The sequence below is a fragment of the Myxine glutinosa genome, chromosome 11, assembly GCF_964187855.1.
Source record: "Myxine glutinosa chromosome 11, kmMyxGlut1.1, whole genome shotgun sequence".
Taxonomy (NCBI): domain Eukaryota; kingdom Metazoa; phylum Chordata; class Myxini; order Myxiniformes; family Myxinidae; genus Myxine; species Myxine glutinosa.
Genome location: NC_136271.1, coordinates 27,273,986 through 27,291,466, shown reverse-complemented (window position 1 = coordinate 27,291,466; position 17,481 = coordinate 27,273,986).

Genomic DNA, 17,481 nt, shown 5'->3' with positions numbered 1-17,481 from the left:
TCGCCGCAGCTACTGTTCTGTACTTGGTAAAAATACGATTTTGACCTTTTCGTGACCTTGACCTTGACCTTTGACCCGATTGCTCCCAAAATCTAATCAAATGTGTCCCGTATAATAACCAATCATCCCACCAAATTTCATGCAATTCGGTTGAATACTTTTTGAGTTATGCGAATAACATACACACACACACACACACACAGACATACAAATAAATACACAGCGATCAAAACATAACCTTCCGCTTTTGCGAAGGTAAAAAGACGGAGCTTTGATTTTTCTAAATCCCAAAAACAATCCAACGAAATCTAAAATCTGGACATGCTGAACCTGACTGTGTTGACTGTAATGAGAAATACTATTCTACTGCGAGTGTTTTGCCCTTTGTGGGCCTTTGTGGCATACTGCCAAATAAGAAATAACACACAGATACTCCTAATGTTCAGGAGAACTTAAAATCTGTTTACGGGTGGACAAGCTACTAAAGTAATAAGTTTGATCCCCAGGGTACAGCTGAGGAAAATAATTAGTTTACAGCGTGTGTTTTTGTATTATTTATATACTGAGCAATATACCTGATATTGTGGTGATGGTGGTGGTGTATTTGTAGCCTATTTAGTATTATACATCAATATGTCTGTGGTGGTGGTTGTATATATCGGTGACGGTTCCCTTTGCTTTGCTGTCTTTGCAGGTTCTACATGTCACATTATGAGTGAGATGCAACAAGATGGTGAAGGGGCGGGGCAAGCCCAGGAGTCCACGAACTGTAAGCAGTGCATTTTATGCAAGGCTGATGATGTCAAGAAAGGATCCTTGGTGTTAAACCCCAGAATAGATTCCTACCAACATTTATTGAAGACAATAGAAGAAAGGGCCAGTTTGCATGATGGCATCTACGTTCAAGTCCATAAACGACTCCAAAACAGCACAAAAGAAACACTCTCTACAGAAAAGGCAGTTTGGCATCGCACTTGTTACTCCAGTGCAACTAACAAGAGCGAGATACAACGTGCCAGAGACCACCATGCGCATGCAGTAACAACTGGACACTATACTGCAAAAAAACGCGGACAGAAGAGAGGAAGCACAGAAATGGACGAGCCAGGCTCATCAACATCTGATGCAACATCCCCGTTCACACGCTCGTGTACAGTGCCACTGGATAAAGAGCAGTGTTTCTTCTGCCAGAAAGATGATGGCCAACTACTCTACCAGGTTAGGACTGAAAATGCTGGTCAAGAGCTTAGAGAGGCTGTAGAGAAGTCCCAAGATGCATTATTGAAAACACGATTCAACACATGTATCTCACCAGGTGATGCACACGCAATTGACCTTCGGTACCACAAATCTTGTTGGAGAAGACATGTGTTCCATGTAGTACGAGACAGACCTAGCACAAACAGAAGCAGCGCAGACAAAGAACTATTGCTGCAACGGGCAAGTCTGATTGAGATGATCAACCTGATAGATGTCAAAACACAAAACCAAGCTTATCTCTCCATGGATGACATTGAAACCACTTATGTCAATATGATTGGCGCAGAACACTTGGAAAAGCATGTACCTACATTCAATAGAAAGTGGCTGAAAGAAAGAATCGTCACTGAGTTGCCAAGCGTGACATCTGTTCTCCAAAAAGACCGAAGAAAATCGGCCATCCTCTACTGTCCAGATGCATGTGAGGAAAGCATGGTTCATTCTGCAATCACAAGTGATGGCGATGACGAGAACAACATGAAGACAATCTACAAAGCAGCACAAGTGATACGGAAGAGCATCGCAGAATTCATTAAGAAGGACCAGGAAGCAAATACCATACAGGTGTCCAGCGATATCAACGATGTTCCGGCTGAACTATACACCATGATCCGCTGGGTAATGGTAGGGCCTGTCGACAAGCTGGAAACTGAGAAGAGGACCAGTGTTGTTGACAGATCAACACTCACTGTGAGTCAGAACATCATGTATGGATTCAAATCCAACAGACAGGTGAAGTACAAACCAAGCAGCGAATCCACAACATTCAGGCCACCCCATTCAAGAGAAAACCCCTAAGTCCTGGGATTGGCTCTGACTGTCCATCATGACACACGCAACAAAAAGCTGATGGGACTTCTCAATGCACATGGCTACTGTGTTTCGATTGTCCGCGCCCTCCTCATGGAAACTGCTCTTGCCAATGCTGTCGTAGAAAACACCAGGCAGTTTGAAGGTCTGTACGTGCCACCATTCCTGAAAAGGGGAGCCTTTGTGTTCTTTGCTGCAGACAACACGGACTTTTCCGAGGATACTCCTGACGGGAAAGGAACCACTCACGCAACGATTACTGCAGTGTACCAGAAGTCAGATGTCCCTGGAGAACCAGTTGCGCAACCTCTGATCATCGGTGATGCACAGAGTCTATCGGTCACTCCATACCATGTAGATGTGCTGCACTGTGACAAGCCGAAACCACAGCTTACGAAGAGAACAGAGGAGTTTGTCATCAACAAGGGGGTCTCCAGATCCTATCAACTGACACAACTGGGATGGGTTGTTGCTTCTGCTCTATCCAGGATGAAAGCAAGGGAACACTCCAGCAAGATTCCAGGTTGGGCAGGATACAACTCGCTCTTGTCTGAACGCCAGTCCATGACTCGGGTTGGTGCCGTGCGAATGCTTTCAGATGCAACTGAAGTGACGGAGGACATGTTGTCCACACTAGCTAACTTTGTATGCGCTGCTTACTCTCCAAATGGCATCCACATCGACAGCATCCCCGAACTACGATGGTATCTCTTTTGCAAACACATGGCAGAAAGTGACAGGCTTCCTCCTACTCTTGGAGCTCTCAAGCAGCACATCCTTAGAGTCCATATCCAAGCCAGAGTGTGGGGTCAGGCAAGCATTGCTCAACAGGATCCTCAGCTGAATCCCCTGCAAAACGGCTTTTACAAAGACAGGGATGGACAAGTGAAACCAACCACAACTGAGGAGCCTCCAGCCCCCAAGGCCATCATTCAAATGGTTAGATGTCAGTGCAAAACAGACTGTTCTTCATCTAGATGTTCCTGCAGAACAAACAACTTGGCTTGTACAGACCTTTGTCAGTGTGACATCCAGTGCCAAAATGATGAGGACTCTCAAGATGTGATGAATGAAAGCGATGATGAGGATGATGATGACTTTACTCAATGATGAATCAAAGCTCTGTGCTCTTTAGAAGGTGAGTTACATCAAGTTTACGGCGGCCAGTTTGAAAAATCCAAGATGGCCGCCACATAGGAGCTCTATGGTCATGTCTTGCTTATCGAACTTGTTACCATTGGATTCGGGGCCCTTGAAAATGTATGTTTAGCCGTTAGAATCAAAGCTTTATGTTGTTTAGAAGCTGAGATATTGAGAAACATCAAGTTTACGGCGGCCAGTTTGAAAAATCCAAGATGGCCGCCACATAGGAGCTCTATGGTCATGTCTAGCTTATCGAACTTGTTACCATTGGATTCGGGGCCCTTGAAAATGTATGTTTAGCCGTTAGAATCAAAGCTCTATGTTATTTAGAAGCTGAGATATTGAGAAAAATTAGTTATACGGCGGCAATTTTGAAAATCCAAGATGGCCGCCATACAGGAGTCTGTGCAAATAGCAACATTGGTTTTCTGACTGACTATACAATATAGTTTCCAAAAATATATCGTTTTCCAAATCCCCCAAAAATTCCAACGAAATTACATAGTGAACCTGACTATAAGAAAAAACCTGATGTGGTGGTTTACCAATATGGCAGCCCGCCATCTTGGTCAGCCCACTATACCTCGATGGGTTACTAAGCCGCCATTTTGTTACGGCCTACTCAAACGAGCCTTGCCTTGGAAACATGATTAATTATCATTACGGTACATAATTGAAGGATATCATCAAAATCTGGATTCGGATATGAGGAATGGATGCTGTAGACTAAATAATGTCCAAATCTGGAGTGAAATCTGACCAAATTTACCATATCTTGTGATTTTATAACTAAGTGTATATATTCATTTATTTAGGTAAAACGCATCTCGTTTACCTAATTTAGGTAAAACGTCAGGTAAAACGCATCTCGCTATCCGTGATTGGTGCCTGTGATAGACATACACATCTCGCTATACCGTATATGAGATTGGTGCCGATGTGTGTGTGTGTGTGTGTGTGTGTGTGTGTGTGTGTGTTTGTGTGTGTTACTGTGTGTGTGTTACTGTGTGTGTTACTATGTTTGTGTTTGTTACTATGTTTGTATGTGTTACTGTGTGTGTGTGTGTGTTACTGTGTGTGTGTTACTGTGTGTGTGTGTGTGTGTACTATGTTTGTGTGTGTGTTACTATGTTTGTATGTGTTACTGTGTGTGTGTGTGTGTGTGTGTGTGTTACTGTGTGTGTGTGTGTGTGTTTTACTGTGTGTGTATTACTATGTTTGTGTGTGTTACTATGTTTGTGTGTGTTACTGTGTGTGTGTGTGTGTTACTGTGTGTGTGTGTGTTACTGTGTGTTACTGTGTGTGTGTCACTATGTGTGTGTGTGTGCGTGTGTTACTGTGTGTGTGTTACTGTGTGTGTGTGTGTGTGTGTGTGTGTGTGTGTGTGTGTGTGTGTGTGTGTGTGTGTTTTACTGTGTGTGTTTTTTTTTTTTTTTTTTTTTTTTTTTTTTTTTGTATACAAGATCGAGGCTCGTGAAAGAGCGAACATTAATCACACAGAAAGACAAACAGACACATAAAACAAATAACATCGGGAGCGGTAGACAAGATGGGGAGAGAGGGGGAAGGACACAAACACAACATTTGAGAGCAGGGACCGAGAGACATGGAGACATCGAGAGATCTGTGGGAGGGAGAGGGCTTTGGGTGGGAGGCATGTGAAAGGGGGGGGGGGGGTGGGAGAGGTATAAACATATGGACACTGCCAGGATTTCCAGGAAAGAAGTTGGAATTTCAAACAAGGTGGATCTGGGGTGAATTAGTGGGGGTAGAAAAGATCAAGGCTTTGAATGGGGGAAGATAAGAGATGGTGGTGAACAGCTGTTTTAAAGACCTGGAGGGAGGAGAGGGATTGAAGGGAGTGTGGGAGTTTGTTCCAGAGGCGGGAGAAAAGAGGAATGAAAGAGTGAAGGTGAGCAGAGAGCCGAGATTTCGGCAGTTTAACCATCAGAGGGTTGCTGGCAGATCTTGTGCGACCTGTAGGAATATTTGGGGGACAGAGCACAGAGAGAGCTGGGGGAGCAAGGCCGGAGAGGAGTCGGTAGAAGACAGAAAGACCACCTACCTGCCTGCGGTGAGTGAGTGAAAGGCCCTCAGAGATAGCTTCATCGCGGGAGATTCCAATGATTTTGAAAGCTTTGGATTCAACAGCGTGAAGCCGAGCCAGGTGTGAGGCAGGAGCACCAGCCCATAGGGGAGAACAGTATTCCATTGAGCTGCGGATGAAAGCCTTGTATGTGGTGAGGAGCTCAGGTGTGCCGAGGAAGGACTTCGCACGACGGAGGATGCCCAGTCGGCGACTGGCTTTGGAGGCCAGCTTGGAAATGTGGTTTTCCCAAGAAAGATCATGGCAGATAGTGAGACCCAAAAGCTTGAGCGACAGAACTTCTTGGAGAGGATTGTTGAGAAAGTAGATGGGAGGGTTGTCCAGTCGATCTTTTCGGAGAGACATAGTAAGAGAGTGAGATTTGTCAGGATTGAAAGACATGTTCCACTTGTTTGACCAGTCTGTGATTTTGTCCAGGTCTTCAGAGAGTGAGGAGGCTGCAGACTGCCGATCTGAGGGAAGAGGAATGGAGCGGCAGAGAGTGGAGTCATCAGCAAAGAGATAGAGAGGATTTTCCAGAGAGTCGGAGAGATCATTGATAAAGACCAGAAAAAGCACAGGGTTAATTGGTCAAATAATTAAATAAGTAATCGATTAATTGGTTAATCAATCAAAAATACCCTTTACAGCCAAACGATGTGTGTGTGTGTTACTGTGTGTGTGTGTGTGTGTGTGTGTGTGTGTGTGTTAGTGTGTGTGTGTGTTACTGTGTGTGTGTGGTACTATGTGCGTGTGTGTTACTGTGTGCATGTGTGTTACTGTGTGCGTGTGCGTTACTGTGTGCATGTGTGTTACTGTGTGCGTCTGTGTTACTGTGTGCGTCTGTGTTACTGGGTGAGTGTGTGTTACTGTGTGCGTGTGTGTTACTATGTGCGTGTGTGTTACTATGTGCGTGTGTGTTACTATATGCGTGTGTGTTACTGTGTGCATGTGTGTTACTGTGTGCGTCTGTGTTACTGTGTGCGTCTGTGTTACTGTGTGAGTGTGTGCGTGTGTGTTACTATGTGCGTGTGTGTTACTGTGTGCGTCTGTGTTACTGTGTGAGTGTGTGTTACTCAAACTGATTGAAACTGTCAGTTGAAGGAGCAAAAGAATGTCATTGTCTTACACGAATGGTTTATTAAATTGCAGCAGCATCGCCTGGTACTTCATACGCAATTTGTGAGTGTAACTTCCATGGGATAGGGTGTCGCTCCACTGCATCAGAGTCCACTCTACCTGTGATCTATTTTTAAAATTCCCTCTAGATGATGGACACAGATTGCGTATATCATATTCCCTCAGGAAGCGACTCATTGTTACCCGGCAACGCCGTGTACTTTGGCTAGTCTATAATATAAGGGAGCCGTTTGTGTATCTGTCTACAGATTAAGCTTTTTCGGACATATTGCCTGTGTGTTTGTGTGTAACCATTTTTCTCAGAGATGGTCAAACGGTTTTTCATAAAACTTTCAGAGGTTCATCAGCGATTGGTGGGGAGTGTTTAAGGATTTGTATTCCACTGATAAGCCGGATTTATACCAAACCGACACCCCTCACTAGATTTGCTAGTGGGGAGGGTGACTGTGGTGCTCTGCCAGGCCTAAAAAGAACAACTGACAAATGGCGGATAAGTTCCCTTCGAGAGTCAACGGCCATCCAGTACGGAGATGGTGTCTCCTATAAAACACCCAATGGGGGTAGGAAAATTTATTTTTCTACCTGGCCTAGTTACCCCCTCTTGCACAGTGGTCCTGTGAAGAGGTTTCCTCGTTTCAGGACTAAGTGAATGTTCCGTCAGTTTTTATGCCTCCGCCCCCGAAGGTGGCCGGAGGCATTATGTTTTCGGGTTTAAACCTCGTCTTTCTCAGCAACCATATGTCCGATTGAGACGAAACTTTCAGGGTAGGAGTGACACCTATGCAGAATGTTTTTATGATAATTGTGACGTCATAGGTCACCTGGTATGGCAGCCATCTTGGATAGAAAAACGAACCTTATCCGATCAACACGAAACTTCACAAACATGATCCCCTACCCATACATATGCAGAGTGTACATTTTTAAGGTAATATGGCACGTGGTGTGGTAGCGATATTAGCTTGAAAGCCGATATTTAAAAAAATCCCTTCTCTGAAACTGCTTCACCGATAAATGCGAAACATTTATTTCCGGTGAAAATGTGATGCTTGAAAATAGCTGAAGGGATTTCAATCAAACCTGTTTATTTTAGGACAGTGAACGAGTGCATCTACCCATTGTGGGACTATGCGGAGACATATTGGCAACACAGTTGCATTGCTCTAGTTCCTCTTCATTTTCTTTGTAGCCCTTCACGTTTAGTGGCTCTCAGCCTTGTTTCGGGTGAATTTCAGTAAAATAAAATAAAATCTGCATCTGGACTTTAACCAAAATCTAATCGGTTTGTTTGTGTCGCCGACTCAACTCACCCACCGGGTTTTGTCACAACTTTTTGAAATATCGTGTTGTATATTGTTTTTGGCCTTATCCCTCAATCAATGGTGAAGAATTACCTATGAAATTGTGAAATCCGGATCTGGATCCAGAACTTCATCAAAATCTAATCAATTGATCCTTGTCACACACCCAACCTGTCCACCATGTTTTGTCTGAATCCGTCCATAACTTTTGAGATATCATGCTAACAGACAGACAAACAGGCATACAGGGGTGAAACGTAATCTCTGTCCAGTGCATCCACCTTCAGTGGCAGAGGTAAAAGACAAAGTTTGATATATTCAAAATACCAACAGGATTAGAACAGCACCGGGCAACGCCCGGCATCCCACAAGTACTTCATAAGACAAATTCATTTTGGTATTTAAAACATTTTAAGGTGATGGAAACCATTATGTTGGACATTTTACCTTTGTTTGGTTACCTCGTTGCTGTTTTTCCTTTGCAATATACACTGCACTCACAAAATATGTCATTGAGTGGAATTAGACGTGAAGATGACCAACTCTGGCAACGAGGGGTCTCGTGAAAGAAGTGGGAAATGTCTTGCAGAACTGACTCTTTCAGCATTCTCCTCCTTACACCAGTGTGCATTCGTCTGGTCATTCCCTTTAGCCAAACAAAGCCAGGATATAGCAAAGGAACGGGAGCAAAATAATGTTCATTGAAGTTTTCCATTCGAGGTAAGGTGAGGTTGACATTTCAGGTATTAACACTTTGTCAGAACTTCCCCCCTCTCCTCACATTTCCTGATCTCAGTTTTTTTGGGTGGGGAGTGTTGTATCCATGATAGAGTCTTGTGGAAGAGCTAGAGCATAGTGGAAGGGGGGGGGGGGATCACCAGCTGCACAATATAAGTGAGAGTGAGATTAAGGGGAGTTGAAGGACACATGGGGTTGAACAAGCTGCACACAAGCTGAAACACAGCAAGAAGAGGAAAGGAAAAGTAGAGATGAAAGAGAAAATAAACAAACCAACTGACCATTTACAAACAAAAATAGGGAGTGCTTGGGAATGGGGTCATTTGGGGTAGAAGAGATCATGAGTATGGGTGGGGAGTGACTTGAGGTAGTGCAGTGGTGATCAGCTGTCTTGAAGTCCTGGACGGAAGGATGGGACTGGACAGACTGAGGAATTTGGTTCCACAGGCAAGAGAAAAGAGGAGCAAATGAGTGGAGGTGAGAAGTGAGCCTGGATTATGGGAGGTGATCAAGAAAAAGGTTAATGGCAGACCATGTTTGCTCCACAGAAACCTGACAGACAGAGCAAAGTGAGAAGGCCCAGTGGGAGAGACAGAACGAAGTGAGAAGGCCTAGATCTGTGATGCAATTCTGGGCCCACTTTTGTGAATTTTTTAATTCTGAATGTGTGAGCACAAATGATGTGAATATATATTTTAATGTTTTTTTTTTTAAGTATAGGTTACTGCAGGTGAGTCCAACCTCAATGAAATGGCTAAATACAATGTTGTCAGTGGTTTTTGAAAATTAGCAGACCAATAATTCTCCTTGAATAGGCTTCCAAAAGACGCAACACTGCATAATCGATGTGTCCGAAATGACCTTCCAAAGGTGAGTCCAACGTGATGTGCCATGAGCACTTTACGGCGGAGTGTTTCAATCAGGTAAATTCCAACAAAAAGCTATTGAATCTAGTTTTTCTGAGTTTTATCTATAATTTGCAAGATGCATGTGTTCCGTGGACCACAGATTTTAAAACTGTGCATCCACGGCTTGCAATGTTTCTCATTAAATCATTATGAAACATGATCATCTAATACTCTAATCCACAGCGAACAACACCCAGAGGCACAATTATTGCCCCAATACTCTGCCTGATGTCGCAATGGTACTTTTGTGTCATGGCTTACTGGTTTATGCAACTTTTGAGAATTTTTTTTTCATGCTGCTGCAGCATAAATCTATTTGCAGAACTTCAAGCTCGAAAGACATGCTAGTCGATTTTACTAGCTTATTGTATAATATGAATATCGGAAAAACTAAGGTGATGGAAAGTGGTAAAGCATGTGGTGAGGTGGAAAGAACTGGGAAGTGGCCATGTGCTATGTGCAGTAAGGGTGTCGGAGGAAACTCCATTCAATGTACAATGTGCGCTGAGTGGTTTCATCAAAAATGTAGTGGTCTAAGAGGGTCATTAAACAGTGTGGCAGCTACATTCAAGTGTAAGGTGTGCACAGAGGGAGCTGCAGATGGAGGAAATGTTGAGTTGGATCTTGGAGATGGCATAAAGCTGGAAGGTGTGAAATCATTTTGCTACCTCGGAGACATGCTGAATGGAGAAGGTGGATCAGACTTGGCAACAGTTGCTAGAGTGAGATGTGCATGGAAGAAGTTTCGGGAACTAAGTGGCGTGCTGACAAGGAGGGGAGTGTCGTTGAAGCTGAAGGGAAAGGTGTATGCTGCATGTGTGAAAAGTGTTGTGATTTATGGGAGCGAGACATGGTTAATGATCGTAGAGCAGCAACGAAGGCTGGAAAGGGTGGAAATGCGAATGGTTCGGTGGATGTGCGGAGTATCGTTGAGAGAGAGGAAGACAAATGATGAATTGTGAAAGATGATGGGAATAGAGCCTGTGATGGATGCTGTGAAGAGGAACAGGTTGAGATGGTTTGGTCATGTGTTGAGGAAGGATGAAAGTGACTGGTTGAGAAGAATGATGGAAATGAATGTAGAAGGAAGTAGAGGACGGGGAAGACCGAGAAAGACTTGGCTAAAGATGGTGGAAGAAGAAATGCGGGCAAGGGGGTTAACAAGGAGAGATGCAGAAAATAGGGCAAAATGGAGAAGATTGTCATGGGGCCCGAAGGCTAACCCCCCACTCTAGCAGGGAAAATGGCCTTAAAATGCCTTTTGTTGTTGTATTGTATAATATGATTCCCAATCCATGATCTTTTCTACCCTCCTTAACTCCCAATCAATACCATAATCTCTACTCCATCAAAATGTCCAACTTTCTTTCTATTTCCATCTTGTTCACTGCTTTACATAGCATCAGAAAGAGTGGAATGTTCATTTTATCTTTGGGATGATACCAATCACTATAGTCAGATGATTCTTAATTGCATAAGTATTCAACCCCTTTGCCTATTTAACCCTAAATCACTTCAGGAGCAAATTATTTGTTTGAAAGGTTACAAAATAAGTGTAATAGGTTTCACCTGTATGTAATCATTGGTTTAACTTAAGAACGAAGTGCCCCCACTTATCTCAGGAGTTTTAAGGTGCTACTCACTTGGTCAACCAACAAGGCAAACCTGAAGACCTCATGAGGATCGAAAAGGAGCTTTCCAAAGAAGTCAGACATAAAGTGGTGGAGAAGCACTGTTCAGGAGAGGGTTATAAGTGGAATTCAAGGTCCCTCATTATCCCTTTGAGTATGGTGAAATCCATCATTAAGAAGTGGAAGACGTATCATACCACACAGACTCTATCCAGACAGATTGCCCATCTAAACTCAGTAGCTGGGCAAGCAGGAAACTGGTTCGGGATGTCACTGTAAATCCAACAATAACTTCGAAAAAGATCTGCAAGGCTATATATCCGAGATGGGGGTCAGTGCTCATCAATCAACAATATCCTGTTCGCTTCACAAAACTTGCCTCTATGGACAGGTGGCAAGAAAGAAGCCATTACTGAAAAATACACATCTCAAAGTTTGTATAGAATTTGCAAAAAAGCATTTTAATGATACTACAGGCATGTGGAGAAAAGTTTTGTGGTCAGATGAGACAGAAAATGAACTTTTTGGTTTAAATTCAAAGCGTTATGTCTGGCACAAGAATAACACTGCACATTTTACTCAGTAAACACCATCCGTACTGTTCAGCATGGTGGTGGCAGCATCATGTTATCGGGCTGCTTTTCATCAGCAGGGGCTGGCAAGCTTGCCAGGATATGAAGGACAATGGACGTTACAAAGTTCAGGAAATTTCTTGATGAAAACCTACTCGAGTCAGCCATGAATCTGAAACTGGGTAGGAGATTCACATTTCAGCAGGACAATTATCTGAAGCATGAAACTAAAGCCACGCTGGAGTGGCTGAATAAGAAGAAAATAAATGTTTTTTGAGTGGCCCAGTAAAAGTCTTGACCAATTGAACATTTATGGTGAGACTTGAAGATTGCAGTCCATTGACGATCCCCATCAAACTTGGTAGAACGAGAGCAATTTTCACGTGAAGAATGGGTAAATATTTCACCATCTCACTGTGCAAAGCTGGTAGAGACCTACCCAAAAAGACTCATAGCAATCATTGCTGAAAAAGGTGCTTCCACCAAGTACTGACCCAAGGGGCTGAATACTTTTGCAACTTGTGAATTTTGATTTGTACATGTTTTTCTACAGGTATTCCTGACATGTGACCTCCTTCAACTATAACAGTGTTTAGTTTGATCTCTTCAGTTATAAATAAAAAAGTTAATGTGGAAAAATTATTTCTACCTAATTCGTAATTCATCTTAATGTGGCATTATTAGTAGGGGAGTGAATACTTTTGCATGTCACTGTACACTACCAGTCAAAAGTTTTAGAACCCCTCAATTTTTCCAGTTTTTATTGAAATTTACACAGTTTAATGTCTCAATGTACTCCGAAATTAAGCACAGAACAAATAAACAATTGGAGATAAAAAAGAAATCATAGAATAATTTTGTTTAACAAAATTTAATTTTAATTTTTGACTCAGCAAAGTAGCCATCTTTTGCAGATATAACCGCTGAACACACTCGTGGCATTCTTTCTGCAATGGAAATCAAATATTGTTCTTCCCAACACTGTTGCAGAAGTTCCCACAAATGTGTTGCACTTGTAGGTTGCTTTGCTTTCACCCTTCTGTCCAGTTCATCCCAAACCAGCTCGATGGGGTTTAAGTCTGGAGACTGTGCTAGCTATTCCATGATTTGAAGCCTACCCTCTTGTTCTTTTCATCGAAGGTAGTTTTGCCATAGCCTGGAGGTGTGTTTAGGGTCATTATATTGCTGTAGGATGAACCCCTGACCAACGAGGTGTATACCAGAGGGTATTGCATGGCGCTGCAAAATGCTGTGGTAGCCCTTTTGGTTCAGGGTGTCAGTCACTCTGTGCAAGTCGCCGACTCTGGATCCAGCAAAAGAGCCCCAGACCATCACGCTTCCTCCTCCATGTTTGACAGTTGGTGTCACACACTGAGGAACCATCCTTTCGCCTACTCGACTGCGTACAAAAACCCTGCGTGATGAACCAAAGATTTAAAATTTTGATTCATCGGTCCATAAGACGTTCTTCCAGTCTTCAGTAGTCTACTGGTGGTGCTTCATGGCCCAGGCAAGCCTATTTTTCTTATTTTGCCATCTTAGCAATGGCTTTCTTACTGCCACTCGATCTGTCAAACCTGCAGCTCGAAGTCTTCTCTTCACAGTTGAAACTGAGACTTGCTTACTTCGACCAGTGTTAAGCTGTGCTTGAAGCTGTTGTCCTGTGAGCCGCCTATCACGCAAGCTATTGACTCTCAGAAACTTGTCTTCTGATTCTGTTGTGGCTTTGGGTCTGCCAGACCTCTTCCTGTCAGAGTTTCCTCCAGTTTCCAATATACTACTTCCTGCAGTGCAATATTGTCCAAATAATGCTTCAGAGGGTGTAATAACTGTCTGTTCCAATACTGCTTTTATACAGACAGGGGGTTTGTAATCAAGTAACCAGCAGAGGTTGGGACACCTGTAGGAATTGTTTGCATCAACTTTCAAGGCTTAATTTACTTACATTGCTGCAGAACAGCTGTAAGTTGCTAACCCATTACTTGTTCCCTGAAGAAGGCCTTTTTTTTTTTTACAATATAACTGTGCAATTTACATTATTTTCCCGTTTTTGCTAACCTAAACTTTTTTTTTTAACCCCGAGGAGTTTACTGCTTACCTTTGTAGCATTTCAGGTTATTCATTGGACTTGAATTGCTTAAATTTCAATAAAAAGTGGAAAAATTGAGGTGTTCTAAAACTTTTGACCGGTAGTGTACATAGAGCCGTTTGTACAGTGTGTCACCATTTTATCAGATATGGCTGAACGGATCTTCGTCAAACTTTCAGAGGTTCATCGGTGAGTGCCGGGGAGTGTTTTTGGCAAAAAAAAAAAAAAAATTGGAAAAAAAGTTAGCATTTTGGGGATTAAAAAATCGCTCGATAATGCCTATGCTTTTTCAGCAATGTGAAACGTAATATTAAATTATCCCTGATCAGTGCATGTGTGTGTGTGTGTAATATCATATTAAATATAAATTTTCCTTATTAGGTGGAGGCAGGGAAGTGTTTTAGGCACCTACAAAAAATAGAAAAAAACAAATAAATTGATTTCTTCAAAATGCCAACAGGATTAGAACATCACAGGGTAATGCCGGATACTCCTGCTAGTATATTAGCAAAGGTTAGATGAAGTTAGATGAAGTTAGATAACCCATTACTTGTTCCCTGAAGGCCATTTTTTTTACAAAAGAACTGTGCAATTTACATTATTTTCCTGTTTTTGCTGACCTAAACTTTTTTTTTAAACCTCGAGCAGTTTACTGCTTACCTTTGTACCATTTCAGGTTATTCACTGGACTGAAATTGCTTAAATTTCAATTAAAACTGGAAAAATTGAGGTGTTCTAAAACTTTTGACCGGTGGTGTATATAATATTTTTCCATGTCAGTTTCTCTTGACGGTCTGAATATAATGGACATGGTCACTGCTTTACATTATTAATCCAAACAGTTTATGTTTATTCATATTAAGTTATTCATTTGTGGATTGTTTACATGTTTAAAACGTGCTTGGAGTTTGCAAAAAAGCACCTAAAGGACTCTCAGACTGTGAGAAACAAGATTCTGTGGGCTTTCATGTGTCTTTCACTGAGGAGAGGCTTCCATCTGGCCACTCTGCCATAAAGCCCAGATCGGTGGGGTGTTGCAGTGATGGCTGTCCTTCTGGAAGTTTCTCCCATCTCCACGCAGGATCTCTGGAGCTCAGCCAGAGTGACCATCGGGTTCTTGGTCACCTCTCTTACCAAGGTCCTTCTCCCCCAATTGCTCAGTTTGGCTGGGCGGCCAGCTCTAGGAAGAGTCCTGGTTGTTCCAAACTTCTTCCATTTAAGAATTATGGAGGCCACTGTGCTCTTGGGAACCTTCAATGCAGCAGAAATTTTTTGTAGGCTTCCCCAGATCTGTGCCTCGACACAATCCTGTCTCTGAGCTCTGCAGGCAGTTCCTTCGACCTCATGGCTTGGTTTTTGCTCTAATATGCATTGTCAGCTGTGAGACCTTATATAGACAGGTGTGTGCCTTTCCAAATCATGTCCAATCAATTGAATTTACCACAGGTGGACTCCAATCAAGGTGTAGAAACATCTCAAAGATGATCAAGAGAAATGGGAGGCACCTGAGCTAAATTTCAAGTGTCATAGCAAAGGGTCTGAATACTTATGTAAATGTGATATTTCAGTTTTTCGTTTTTAATAAATTTGTAAAACTTTCTAAAATCCTGCTTTCTCTTTGTCATTTTGGGGTATTGAGTGTAGATTGATGAGGGAAAAAATGAATTTCAACGATTTCAGCATAAGGCTGCAACATAACAAAATGTGAAAAAAGTGAAGGGGTCTGAATACTTTCTGAATGCACTGTACTTACCCAGATTAATTCACCAACTATCTGAGGATGATTTTGACAGGTGCGTTGAGGCATGTGAAACATTGCTTGGGTTAATGGATATGGACAATACTTTGCAAAAAAGATCTTGTGGTCAGATGAATCCAAGTTTACTTTATCTGGTTCTGTGAATCGTCATAGTGCAATTATGGGCTGTAGACAACCCACGATTTACTGTTGAGCACAACGTCCAGTGTCAAGGTAGTGTGTCCGTCTGGGCAGGCATTTCTTCTGGAGGCATTGTTGGACCAATATTTTTTGAAGAAAATGTGAATGCTGCAAATTACCTTCTAATGTTGGAGCAGCATGTATTTCCACTCAATGATGGCCAAATGTGGTTCATGCATGATGTTGCACCTGCTCATTATGCTGTCAGTGTACGCCAGGCTCTTGATTTGAACTTTACAGACAAATGCATTGGCCGTCGTGGCCGCCGCGGTCTTGTGATTTAACAACACCCTGTGAATTATTCCTTTGAGGTTTCCTCAAACACAAAGTGTATGCGAGGAATCCTACGATCCTCAGTGACTTGAAACAATTCATCCGTAATGAGACTGCTGTCTTACCGACTGAAACATGCAGAACTGTGTGTCAGAGTGTTTGAGATTGCAGTTTGAACATTCATGTATATCATGTGTTACGGATTCGTCACTTCCGTTGTGGTGGTTTGCATACACTGTAAATATTTCTGATTCCATGTACTATTATTGTTTTCAAAAGGTTTATTGTCCATGAACTGTTTTCAAAAGGTAAAAAAGTTAATGTTAAAAGAAACAGGAAACCGGATTGGGAACCGGACGACGAAGAGGAAGAAGAGGAGAAAAAAGGGCGGAGCGAGGGAGTCGGACAAGAAAGCCGAGTTGCTCCGAGTTCAGAATCGAACGTTGGTGAGCAAGAGTCACCAGCGAACTTTCGGGTTTCTGGGAAAGGAATTCCTACGACAGAGTTGTCATCGCTGTGACCAATCAACCTGCGTGTCAGGTTTTTGGTGGTGGATTCCGTGGAGAATTATCGCCGGGCAGTTACGTCTCAAGGGCGGGTCATCGGCCATTTTGACTCGCGCAGGACTTGTGCTTCGCTCGTGGTTTCGTCTCTTTTCGACCATTTTCACCGCATTCAGACGTCGATCTGGGGCGTGTGTGTGACGTGGCTTGTTGAAGGTTACTTCGTCCATACCCGAGGGTGTGATCTCTCAGTCGCCTGTAGGGCGCCTTTGGATTTCCCAGTCGCCTTGAGGGCGCCTTTGTACAGCTTCGGCGTTGTGACTGTACTTGCCATCTGCACGGGATTCTGGTCTCGATTGGACATCGTTCTGGCGATCGCTGGAGCGAATCAACTTCGTCTTGAAGCCGGGAATAAGAGACATTGGGGAATGTTCTTGTTTCACTCACTTGGAGCACAGTGAGTTATATATTACAAAACTGATGGTACCATCATAGGACATATTGATTGTACTTTTGAATACTATTGTTGTTGTATTGTTATTATTGTGTGATCTTAATACAATATTTGTTTGTGAGTAACAATTGGGGTAGCTTCTCCATTGATCTTTGACACACAGAATAACACATTTTTCTGCCGTGACTCCTCTCGGGGCTCGGAGGTACACCGTGACCAGGGGGTCGGGGAGGAGCACGTAACACATGTATGTATCATGTATCTTGTATGTATCATGTTTGTATCATGTATGTTTCATGTATATTTGACTGATTAGTCTATTTAACGAGTAATCATGTTTTGTTTTGCACCAAATAACAATAAAAAAAACTTCGTTGTTTGTTGCAGGTATCGTTCTTCAAAATGTGCCCAGGGTTTCTGGACCACTTTATGTACAGTGCATTCAGAAAGTATTCAGACACCTTCACTTTTTTCACATTTTGTTATGTTGCAGCCTTGTGCTGAAATCATTTAAATTCATTTTTTCCCTCATCAATCTACACTCAATACGCCATAATGACAAAGAGAAAACAGGATTTTAGAAAGTTTTGCAAATTTATTAAAAAGAAAAAACTGAAATATCACATTGACATAA